At 35.2% G+C, this 11,593-nt stretch overlaps 1 non-coding gene across 1 annotated transcript; it reads left to right on the forward strand.

The window, feature by feature from the left end:
* Positions 1 to 882: 882 nt before the first annotated feature.
* Positions 883 to 989, forward strand: LOC131169777 (small nucleolar RNA R71). The gene has a single exon (XR_009140684.1). It is a non-coding gene; the product is annotated as a small nucleolar RNA R71 (small nucleolar RNA).
* The last annotated feature ends 10,604 nt before the right edge of the window (positions 990 to 11,593 follow it).

The following is an 11,593-nucleotide window of genomic DNA, read 5'->3' on the forward strand; positions in this document are numbered from 1 at the left end:
GATTTTTCTATGGCTTCCTCTGTCAGTTCTACCTCTGGTTGTTCTAGAGTTCTCCCACTCCTCAGTGTGATTGCCTTACAATGTTCCCTTAGGTTCATTTATGGTTGTCTGGGGAGCTTGCCAGCAGCCTTACTTGAAGAACTTGCTTGCTGAGCGATCTAATTCTTTAGCATCTTGTTGTGAGTAGCAAGTTGGTCCACTCTGGAAGTCAGTTGTTTAATCAATTCAGTTTGTTGTTGTTAAGCTGCTAGGAATCCTTCCATCATGGTTTCCATATTCATCTTTGGTTCAGGTTGTTGGTGCTGGAAAGGTAGTGGTGGCTGTGCAAAATTTTGACCTCTGTTCTAAAATCCAGGGGGTGCTGGTGGTTTGTACCCTTGTTGCTTGTTTATTGGCTGGTTCTGCTGATTAGACCATGAGAAATTTGAGTGGTTCCTCCATCCAGGGTTGTAAGTATTTGAGTATGGATTGTTGGGCTGCCTCTGGTTGAGGTTTCCTCCATTATTTACATAGTTCATCTATTCTGAGGAGGGTTCATTGAAATTGTTGTATTCTGAATTCATGTATCCTCCTCCATAGTTGTCTTCATGTTGATTGTTTGTACTAACTGCATTGGCTTGCATCTTTTCAAGTTTCCTTGTGAGCTGATCAAATTGAGCATTTATCATGCTTAGGGCATCTACTTCTAGTACCCCTGCAGTTTTCCTTGCATTTCCTCTTTCATTTAACCACTCATAATTATGGTATGCAACCCTTTCTAGAAGCTCAAGTGCTTGTGGCACTGTTTTCTCCATTAGATCACCCTCTGCAGCTGAACCAACTATGCTCCTCGTAGAGGGTAGTAACCCATTATAGAAATTTTGTACTAATAGTCAATCTTCTATACCATGGTGTGGACATTCCCTCTGCAGGTCTTTGTATCTTTCCCATGCATCATAAAGTGATTCTCCTTCCTTTTGTCTGAAGGTGTTGAGCTCTAGCCTTAGTTTTACAGTTTTTACAGGTGGAAAATACCTTGCTAGAAAAGCTTGAGAGAGGTTCTCCCAAGTAGTAAACGTTCCAGCTGGTTGAGAAAGTAACCACTTCCTTGCTCTGTCCCGAAGCGAGAATGGGAATGCTCTGAGTCTTATTGGTTGATCAGACACTCCATTCATCTTGAATGTATCACATAGGGTAAGAAAGCACTGGAGGTGATAGTGTGGGTCTTCTGTTGGTGAGCCTGCAAACTGGGTTTGTAGAATCATTTGGAGCCATGCTGGTTTTAATTCAAAGTTGTTGGCTTCCACTATGGGTTTAGTGACACTGGGTTGAAATCCTTGAACAGATGGAGCTCCGTAATCTCTCAAGAGTCTTGGTCTGTCATTATTATCACCCATGGTTGGAAATTCAGGATCTCCTTGACTGTGCTCTTGATGTTTCCTTTCTCTCCTGATGGCTTTCAGAGTTCTGTCTGTCTTGAAATCACAGTGTAAAATTTCTTCTTCTGGCCTTGTTCTGGTCATATACCGGATTAAGCACCTGAGATAAAAGAAGAAAAATATAATCAGTAAAATAAAACTAAATAAAAAATATAATTGCCTAAATCAGTTAAATTCCCTATCGCTTGATATTACTAACGCCAAAGAGTCCCCGACAATGGCACCAAAAACTTTTTTTGCGTGGTTTTACAACCCCGCAAGTGCACGGATCACTAGCAAGTAATAAAGTGATAAGTAGAGTATCGTTCCCACAAGGACCTTTGTTTAGCAAGTACCAATCTACACAGTAATTTTGACTATCTAGGCTATCAAATATTTAAGGAATGAAGTTTGTTAACTTTAAATACTAGAATAGTAAACTTAAAATGAAGTAATCTATTTTTGGAACAATTCTGGAGTTAAGATTTCACACTTAAATCTTATTAAGGATATTATCTCATTTATTTACTGAATTGAGGGTCATTTTTCTTGATGGAAATTAGTCCTAAGTTATCCTAAATCCTCTCTCAAGGCATCTAGGGTGTATTCTAATTAACTCAAACCCTACTTTCGTGGTAATCAAATTAATTAAAATCCTTTAAGACCTTTGACCAATTTTTAGGTTCCACAAAGGTATCAGCCTATGTCTAGGTCAGATTTCCTAGGTTCAAGATCTTGATTTTCTAATGTTAATCTTCACCTTTCAGTCCTTCAATCAACATCTACAATCATGTTTAAATGGGTACCATCACATAGCATGCATTAGGATCAAAAGAAATTAAATCAAGAAACGAATCTCAAATCCAGTGAATAAAACTTAATGTTCATCCATTATAATAATTATAAGCATTACTCTCCCAAATCCAGAATAAGGAAACTACTCACTCATGGTGAGTTCAGCAAATATCATGATAAAAGATAAAAAAAATAGTAAAAAGAAGATCATGTAAAAGAAATAAAGAAATAGAAATCTATCTAAGGAGATGAAACGAAGGACCAAGAGAGAGTTTGCAGCTTTAATCTTGTGGAGCTTCAGTTGGAAAACTTCTTTTGGTACTGATGCAGAGCCCGACAGCAGCACTCCCTCCGACCATAGTCATCCCCGATAGTCCTCTCTTCTGATGTTTTCTTTTCTAGTTATATTCGTTGCTCTAGGGTTAGGTCACTTTGAGTCTAAAGGGCCTTAGGAGTCTCGTTTTTATCTGAAAACAGGAGGGAAATTCGAGTTATAAAACTGGCTGCAGCATAGTACACGGCCTGTGTGTCACTACACGGGTCCCACAAAGTAGGGCCATGTAACTTGCTAGAGGAGAATCGCGTAGTCTTGTCTTGGCACAGAAAGTTATACGGGTCTGTGCCAATTACACGGGCCTAATTACACAGGCCGTGTACTGTCATTCCCATAAGTCTCTTCAAGTTTGTGCTTGGCAGAGACTTACACGGGTCCTTGTATATTACACGGGTCTACTTACATAACCCGTGTACTTGTGTTTCTCATTGATTCTCTTGACTTTCTTCTGGCAGAGAGTTACACGGGTCTGGCGCTTGTTTTACACGACCCGTGTACTTTGTATTAGCAGCAATTCTCTGTTTCTTGACTCCTCAAAGCTTTCCTTGCATTCCTATACTTCTGTAGCTTCACTCAAACACCTGAAATAATGCAGAAAACATGGAATTAAGGGCTTTATAATAGAAATTACTAAAACTATTGAAATCAACTATCATGCAAGAAAATGCTTGCCTAAATGCTGTGAAATAGTATGCAAATGTGCTTAAAAACATCTATACAACTCAAGTGTATCACTGATTTTGTCTCCAAATGCCTAACTTGTCAGCAAGTGCAGGCAGAACATCAAGTACCAGCTGGTTTGTTACATCCATTGCTAGTACCAGAGTGGAAATGGGAATTAATAACTATGGATTTTGTGATGGGACTTCCGAGGACACAGAATAGTCATGATGCAGTATGGGTTATAGTTGACAGACTGACCAAGTCTACTCACTTTCTACCAATCTGAATGGACTATAGCCTGGAAAGATTGACCAGATTGTACATAGATGAGATTGTAAGACTGCACGGAGTGCCAGTATCGATTCTATCAGACAGAGATCCTCGGTTCACTTTTAGATTCTGGGGTAGTCTTTAGAGAGCCCTAAGAACTAGATTGAACTTCAGTACGACATTCCACCCACAGACAGATGGCCAGTCTGAGAGGATAATTCAGATATTGGAGGATATGCTACGAGCTTGTGTGATTGAGTTTGAAGGTAGATGGGATACACACTTGCCTTTGATTGAGTTTGCTTATAACAACAGCTACCAATCAAGCATTAGGATGCCTCCATATGAAGCTTTGTATGGCAGAAAGTGTAAAACTCCCCTATGTTGGGATGAAGTAGGTGAAAGAAAGATGATTGGCCCAAAAATTGTTCAGCAGATAGAGGAAAAGATCAGATTGATCAGAGATCGATTCAAGGCTGCATCAGACCATCAAAAGTCCTATATTGATATGAAGAGAAGAGATATTGAATATGCAGTGGGTGATAAGGTATTCCTCAAAGTTTCTCCTTGGAAGAGGATTATAAGATTTGGCAGAAAGGGGAAACTGAGTCCTCGCTTTATCGGACCATATGAGGTTCTGGAAAGAGCGGGTCCTTTGGCATATCGGTTGGCATTACCTCCAAAGCTAGAAAGGATACACAGTGTCTTCCATGTGTCTATGTTAAGGAGGTACAAATCTGACCCATCTCATGTTCTATCAATTGAAGAGATTAAGGTAAATCCAAACCTTTCATATGAAGAAGAACCCATAGAGATTCTGGCATATGAGGTGAAGCAGCTGAGAAACAAGCAGATACCCCTGGTTAAAGTGTTGTGGAACCATCATTCAGGCTAGGAAGCTACTTGGGAAAGTGAAGAGGACATGAGGAGACAACACCCACAGCTATTCAAAGACTAAAACCAGGTAAAATTTTGAGACGAAATTTATTTTAAGGGGGGGAGAATTGTAACACCCCTATATTCGGTAGTGCGTTCTACTGTTCCGGTGACTAGTGTCTGTCCGGATAGCTAGAATGCCTGGAACTACACTTAAATATTAGTGAGGAGACATGAAATAATGAAATACAATAGTGGAAAATACAAGAAAAACAAAGGAAAAATAAGAGCAATGAAATGTAACTAAGTTAAATGAGCCAAAAATCGTAGCGATGGGTGACAGCATTGGGAAGTTGCGGCGTGGACCGTTGACTAGCCCTGGACCGCAGGGAACCCTGGGAAATATTTTTAAGACTTAAATAAACATCTATTGAAGTATAAAAGACATTAGAAATGTCAAAGAAAAATTAATTAATTAGTATAAAGAAAAAACGAAAAATCGAGAAACTGACAAAAATTGGTGTTACCAAAAAATCAGGAATACAAACTGAATAGGGGCATTTTGGTCAATTGATACCCTGAGTTGCCTTTTAACCTAAATGTTCATTAAAAATTAATGATATTAAACTTTGAAAAAGACATGAAAATTAAAAATGTGGTACATAATGTAATTAGTGAAAGTGTGGTGGCAAATTTGCAAAATTGTGAAACTTTGGATTATTTAAATAATTAAGCAAGGTTAGTGCTCCACTACCCATGCTTAAGTGGCCATATATAAGCCTTCTTGAACAGAAAATCTGTCATCTTCAACCTCTAACCAAAACCAGCCAATTTACTCTCCCAAAACCTCCATTGCTGCACCATTTTCCAAGCTTCATGCACCTCTATTCAAGCCCTCCTTTCCACTAGTTTTCTTCATTAATTTTTGCATACTCAGCTTGGGGAAGCTATTGGGAACAACAAAGAAGAGTTTTAGTGGAGTTTTGAGGAAGTCCATAAGCGGTAAGTATCCATTTCTTCATCTTTTCTTTGTTAAAGTTTGTGTTGGTGTTGTGGTGAGTTGATTTATGAAGAAATGTTGAGTTTTTTATGATTTAGGGTGGTGTCCATTTTCAGCAGCCATGGAAGTTCAAAATGTTTAGCTTGTTTTTACATGTAAATGGTGATTTGAGGTGTTGATTTAAGTGCTTAAATGTATAGGAGTGATTTACCATGTATATAGTTTGAATTGTAAGTTTGAAAATTGAAAATAGAAGCTTGATGTATATGTGTAACTTGGGCAGCCTTATGGTGATGTTGGAAGTGTTTAATTGCATGGAATTGATGTCTATGGAAGTGTAATTGGTGCACTATCAATTGGTTATATTCTGCCCAAAGTGACTATAAAGTAAAGTGATGAATGGTTGTGGTATGATACAAATGCAGAATTAGGTTTGGGAAGTGAAGTATAGCTAGTGGAATGTGTGATTGGTTGGTGCTTTAAAAATGTGTTAAGGGCAGTATGTATTTTAGGCTATAAATTGAATTGTGAGACTCCAATTGGTATGAGGCCAATTGGAGATGAAACTAGGCACAAAATATGCCAACTTTCATGAAGAAAGCAGACATAAATTCTGTCCAAAAAGTGACATGAAAACTGACCAAATCCGGATTGGTAACATTTCAAACCTAAAAATTGGCCATTTGAATAGCAGTCAGTATTTTGGACATAACTCACTCAAAACAAATCCAAATGACCTGAAATTTATATGGTTGGAAAGCTTAGACATAGGGCTACAATTTTGGTTAAGACCACCAAACCCAGAAATGACCATAAGCAAGTCAAAATGCTTACACAAATTCGGGTATAAAACTTGCCCAAATTAGAAATGACCTAAAAATGACCTAAGTTTGCCATTTTAGTGCAACCTGTCTAGCATTGGTAAAATGACCATAACTTGGTCTAGTAAACTCCAAATAACCCAAAATTTGTGGTAAAAGTTCAATAAGCCATAGACCTACAAGTTTATAATTCTGACCAGAACCCAGAAACTAAGGGAACTAGGTCATCCGGCTAGGTCAAAACAACATATCAAAATCCAATAAATTGCAATAAAATACAATACACTTGAAAATGAAATTGGTAACATATAACAATACTAAAGGACTATAAAATGTGACAAGTTGGGAACATTAAAATTGACTCACTTAGAATGCATCAAAGGTCAACATTATAGGTTGACTAATGAAAGTAATAGTATTAATAAAATTTAATTATTGAACCTTATTATTAGAAATAATTTAAATGAGTACTGAAACACTTTAAATTGTGTGTTTCAGTTAGCAAAGACTCAAGAAAGGAGAAAGAACCACTGAGTCAAGGCCAAGAGGTTACTTATCAGAGGTTTGTGCACAATAATTATTTCTTTTGAATTTTCAATTGAAATAAATTATGACAATTTGTACGTTATTGCTTAAATTGTGGAAAATTTGTTTGAATGATATTTGATGGATACTTATTGCTTGAAAAATATTGTAAATGGTTTAAAACCACAGCTATCATATATATTTGATTGAATTCCTCTCTAGCTTATCTAGTGGGACGAATTGGCTTTGAATTCCCTCTCTGGCTGAAGTGTTGAGGTGTGTGCCAGTTGAGGATGAATAGGATGAGTACTCATATAATTGCTAGCTAGCTATGTTATTCCTCATTAGCCATTGGCTTTTGGGATGAATTGGACTTTGGAATCATGATAAAGCTGTGTGTGTGATTTATTGATATTTATTGAGACATTGTGAAATGGAGTTAATTATTTATGACATTCTCTGTCTTTTGAAATTAACTATGATTTTAAGTATCCACAGTTCATGTGATTTATAGTTTATGGTTTCAAATTGCATTTTCTTAATGTTGTGCACCACTAAGACATTGGCTTAGCGATAGCTTTTTCATTGCTGTCGTGAGTAGACAGACAGATAAGGCAGCAGAGTAGGCTGCTTGTGCTACACTTTTGGGATTCTGTCGGGTATATTGTGTATACCACCTTTTTGTAATTTTTGTTGTAATGTATGAGAACTATATGTATATATTATACTTCGTCTTGAGCAGTTGTAAACTAAAGTTGTAAATTATTTTGGCCTGTAAAAATGTTGTATTATACTTCTCTCATCTCAACTTTTAAACTAATCAGTCATTTTGCATTCTATTTTTGGAACTACTGAAAATTGATTTGTGTTGAGCCATATTGGAGTTTGGGATTGAACAAATATATTGGAAGTTTTTTTTTTATAGGTTTTTGAAGAACTATTTTATTCAAAATACAGACGGTACTCTAAGAAATTTTCTGAAATGCGATACTTGATTTGTTATTTGGTTTCACTTCAGTTAAAAAAAAAAATTTAACACCTGTCAAAAGTGCTCACCACTGTAAAAAGAAATAAGAAAAGGTTTAAAATTCCTTGTAGTGTATTTGATGGGTTATCAGTAGACGAAATTTGGTAATTCATTAGGTATACTACAGGATCATGTTATGCCTTACGGAGGGGTAAGGTGTGACACGGAGCTTCAGTGATGGGTGACCTAACGGGAAGTGACTGTGAAGACAGTTAGCAGCCTTAGACCCAAGGAGAACCCTGTGAAATAATTTTTGGGACTTCAGTGAAGAGTTATTAAGTCTTTGATGACAAAAGAAGGCAAAAAAAATGCTAAGAAAATTTTATCAATCGATAAAGACAATTTTAGCTCGATAAGCAAAACGAAGGGCATTTTGATTATTTTACCTGCAGAGATGATTTTTGACCAACTTGTTCATTTAAGTGAGTGAGGTTTATGTCCTAAAATATGAACAAATATTGTTAAAAATTTAATTAAAAATGAGTAAAAGAAAAAGAAAGGAAAAGAAAAATCAAATAAAAAAAATTAAAATCCTAATTATGATATAAGAGTGATGCAATTAAAACTTTCAACCAATTATAATTGGACAACATCTAAACAAGGGACAAAATAAGAGATAAATGAGTTAAAAAAATTAGAAAAAAAAAGTCATCTTCTTCCTTTTACCTTAGGTTGGCCGAACCCCATGGAATTCCCTCTTTCTCCATTTTCACTTCATTTCAAGCTTAATTTTCTTTAATTCCCACCATATTATCCCTAAGTCCCAATACTAAAAATTGTCCTAGAATCTTGTTAAGGTGATTGGCTGCCAAGAAAGTGAAGAAAAAATTGAAGTTGGTTAAGGGAAAATTCTACTCACAAGGTTAGTGCACTATTCAAGTTCTCTTTCTTTTCTAAGTGTTATAAGCATGCTAAACTAAGTTGAAATCACATGGAATTGAAAGAATATGATGAGGAATTGAAAGACTAGAATTTCGGCAGCCATGAGAACATGTGAGAAATTTATGTTTTTGATGGAATTAATTTGATTTGTGGTGTTATTGATGAGTTTGAATGTGGTAGAAGTTGAATTGCATGGTATTATGCATGAACTAGGAATTTGAAGTTAGGGTTTTTACCCAAAAATTAGGGTTTTCAGAATTAATGTCTATTTGATGTTGTTGAGGTTGATGAATGACTATTAGAACTACTAAAAGTGTGAATTGAAGTTTGGAAGTTAGGTGGAATTGAAAATTGGGAGCGTTGCTTCATTGTTGGATTTCTGGACTTATGAGTCCAGTAAGGTTAGACAGCCATAAGTGGAGTTAGGTTACTCCAATTGGTGTGAGGCCAATTGGAGATGAAACCTAGGACAATTTGCCATATTTTTTATGAAAAAACTATGTCTAGAAACCAAACTCAAAATGACTAAAAATTGGCTTTAATCTAGGTAACTATATGCTGGACCTCGAAAAATAACCATAAGAACAGTAAATGTTCAAATGGCCATAACTCACTCTAGGAGGGTCAGAATGACCTGATTTTTGAACCATTGGAGAGGTTAGACATAGGAGAACATTTCTTGTGAAGAACTTAAAGGCCCAGTTCTGACCCTAACCTAATCAAATTGCTAACCAAAGTTAGCCCAACAAAACTGCTAGAACCAAAACTGCCTAGAAAATACTGGATATTAACCATTCAACCAGTTGTGGTAAAAATGCCATAACTTACTCTACAAAACTGCAAACACAGTGAAACTAAAGCCAACATCTTTATTTGACCTAGAACTATAATTTTAATGTTTTGATCAAAACCCAATAATGAATGCAACTTAGGAAAATTACTAGGAAAATTCAGGACTTCCTAATATGGAAATTCCTGCACTTAGACAAATTGACCATTTGACACCTGAATAGTTATTGAGCCATAACTTTTAGTATAAAACTCCAATTGAGATGAGCCAAATTGATCTAGAAACTTAAGAAATAGAACTACAATTTTGGTTTAGAAACATCACTCAAATTTTGAGTGTAAGAACCCTAAATATGGTTTGCAAAGACTGACCTGAACCTGAAATTCTTGATGTACAAGGTTTAAGGGTCCAAGTTAGTTAAACTGCCATAACTTCTCCTATATAGCTTAAAAATTTGTAATTTTGAACCAGTATGACCAAGACACATAAGGGAACAAATCACATGGAGGACATTAGGCCTAAATACGACTACAACATGTCCAGCTATCTAGACAAAGTGAGATTTAAGAATCTGCTTGATTCACTGATCAAGAACCAGTCTTAGTAATTTGACTATAACTAGAGTTATATAACTTCAAATTGAATGTTACAAAAGCAAAATTAAAGTTAACACATAAAGAAACAACTTCCATGAAGGAAGCATGGCCAAATAGTTAGAGGAAAATTAAGGCATAAATATGAAATTTATGAAAATGGATAGGAATAACCTAGAATATGAATGGTACACACTTTAATGACTTAATGAATACCTAAATCATGTGAATAGCTAGTTGGGACTTGTATTCCCATCACAAATGGAACTTATAATATATTAGCAATACAACTTAAAATATGAAAATTTATTAACATAAAGGAAACATTAAATGTATAAATAAAGTAAAGCCATACTTAGGACTTATGTTCCCATTGTAAATAGAATAATGAGAATACCTTGTACAATAAATGGTACAAGAGTGGAAATAATGTGAATTTCAAATACTTAGTATGTGAAACACTTTTTGCATTGTGAATAGTAATTCATATAAGTATTGTAATGAATGAAAGTGAATATGAAATAGAAATATATAGATGATATTCGAAATGATGAGATGATTATGATATGAACTGCAATTAACGTGAATGGTATGATGAATGCATAAGTTATGTAAAAAAATGAGATTTAGAGAATTATGCTTCTACTATAAATAAAACTAAAATACTATGAACTATAATTAGAATATATAATGAAATAATAAAACTTATGAATATTTAATGGTACTAGTGTGCCCATGTATTGCCTAGACACGTGTGTCAGATTGGATAGTTTGGTATGCCAATAGGGTATTATTTGAGCAGTACTGCGTAAGGCTTTATGCCTGTATTTATGGCTTTATGCCCACCTTCATGGCTTATATGTCCGATTATCTGTTATCATGGCTTTTTAGCTATATTGATTGCATACGTGGTTGACGTTCCGTATTTCATGTCTCATGGTATGACAGCCGAGACACTACGGTGTCTAGTGTCCAGTGACCCGCTTATCCAGTTTAGTCAGCCTGTCATAGGTTACTTGGGCAGTGAAATAAATTAAGAATATTAGAAATTAAAAATGTTAGAAATTAAATAAATGGGTTAGAAAGACTTGAAAAGAATTAGTTAAAATTAAGAACATTAGTTATTATGAAATGATCCAAACCACATAAAAATTATTATGTAAATTGATAAAAGATTAGCAAAACTAGGTATAACATAAATAAATATCACAAATGTACCTTCTATAACTATATGAATATAAACTTAGTATTTTTATTAATTTTGTATATTGTATATTATTATTGAGAATCTGGGAATTAAGCGCTTCCAAAGAGGAACAAATTAGAATAGAAGATAGTTAATACTAGAAATATCATACTAAATTAAATTAAATTCCTAAGTATCCAAATTATGCTTTATTACTTTCTTTATTTGTATTTATTATTTTCTTATTATATTATCGCACTACTAAGCAGAAGTGCTTAGCACGATGAATTGTTTCCTTCACGCAGGTACTGAAGCTGAAACCAAGTGGATATTAGAGGGATTTTTGGAGTCCGGATCTGCAGAAGTGTCAGAAGTATTCAAGGTTGCCACCTCCTCAGCAATACATGTAGATAGAGCTCACAAAAGTCATATTA

This window comes from Hevea brasiliensis, chromosome 1, assembly GCF_030052815.1.
Source record: "Hevea brasiliensis isolate MT/VB/25A 57/8 chromosome 1, ASM3005281v1, whole genome shotgun sequence".
Classification (NCBI taxonomy): domain Eukaryota; kingdom Viridiplantae; phylum Streptophyta; class Magnoliopsida; order Malpighiales; family Euphorbiaceae; genus Hevea; species Hevea brasiliensis.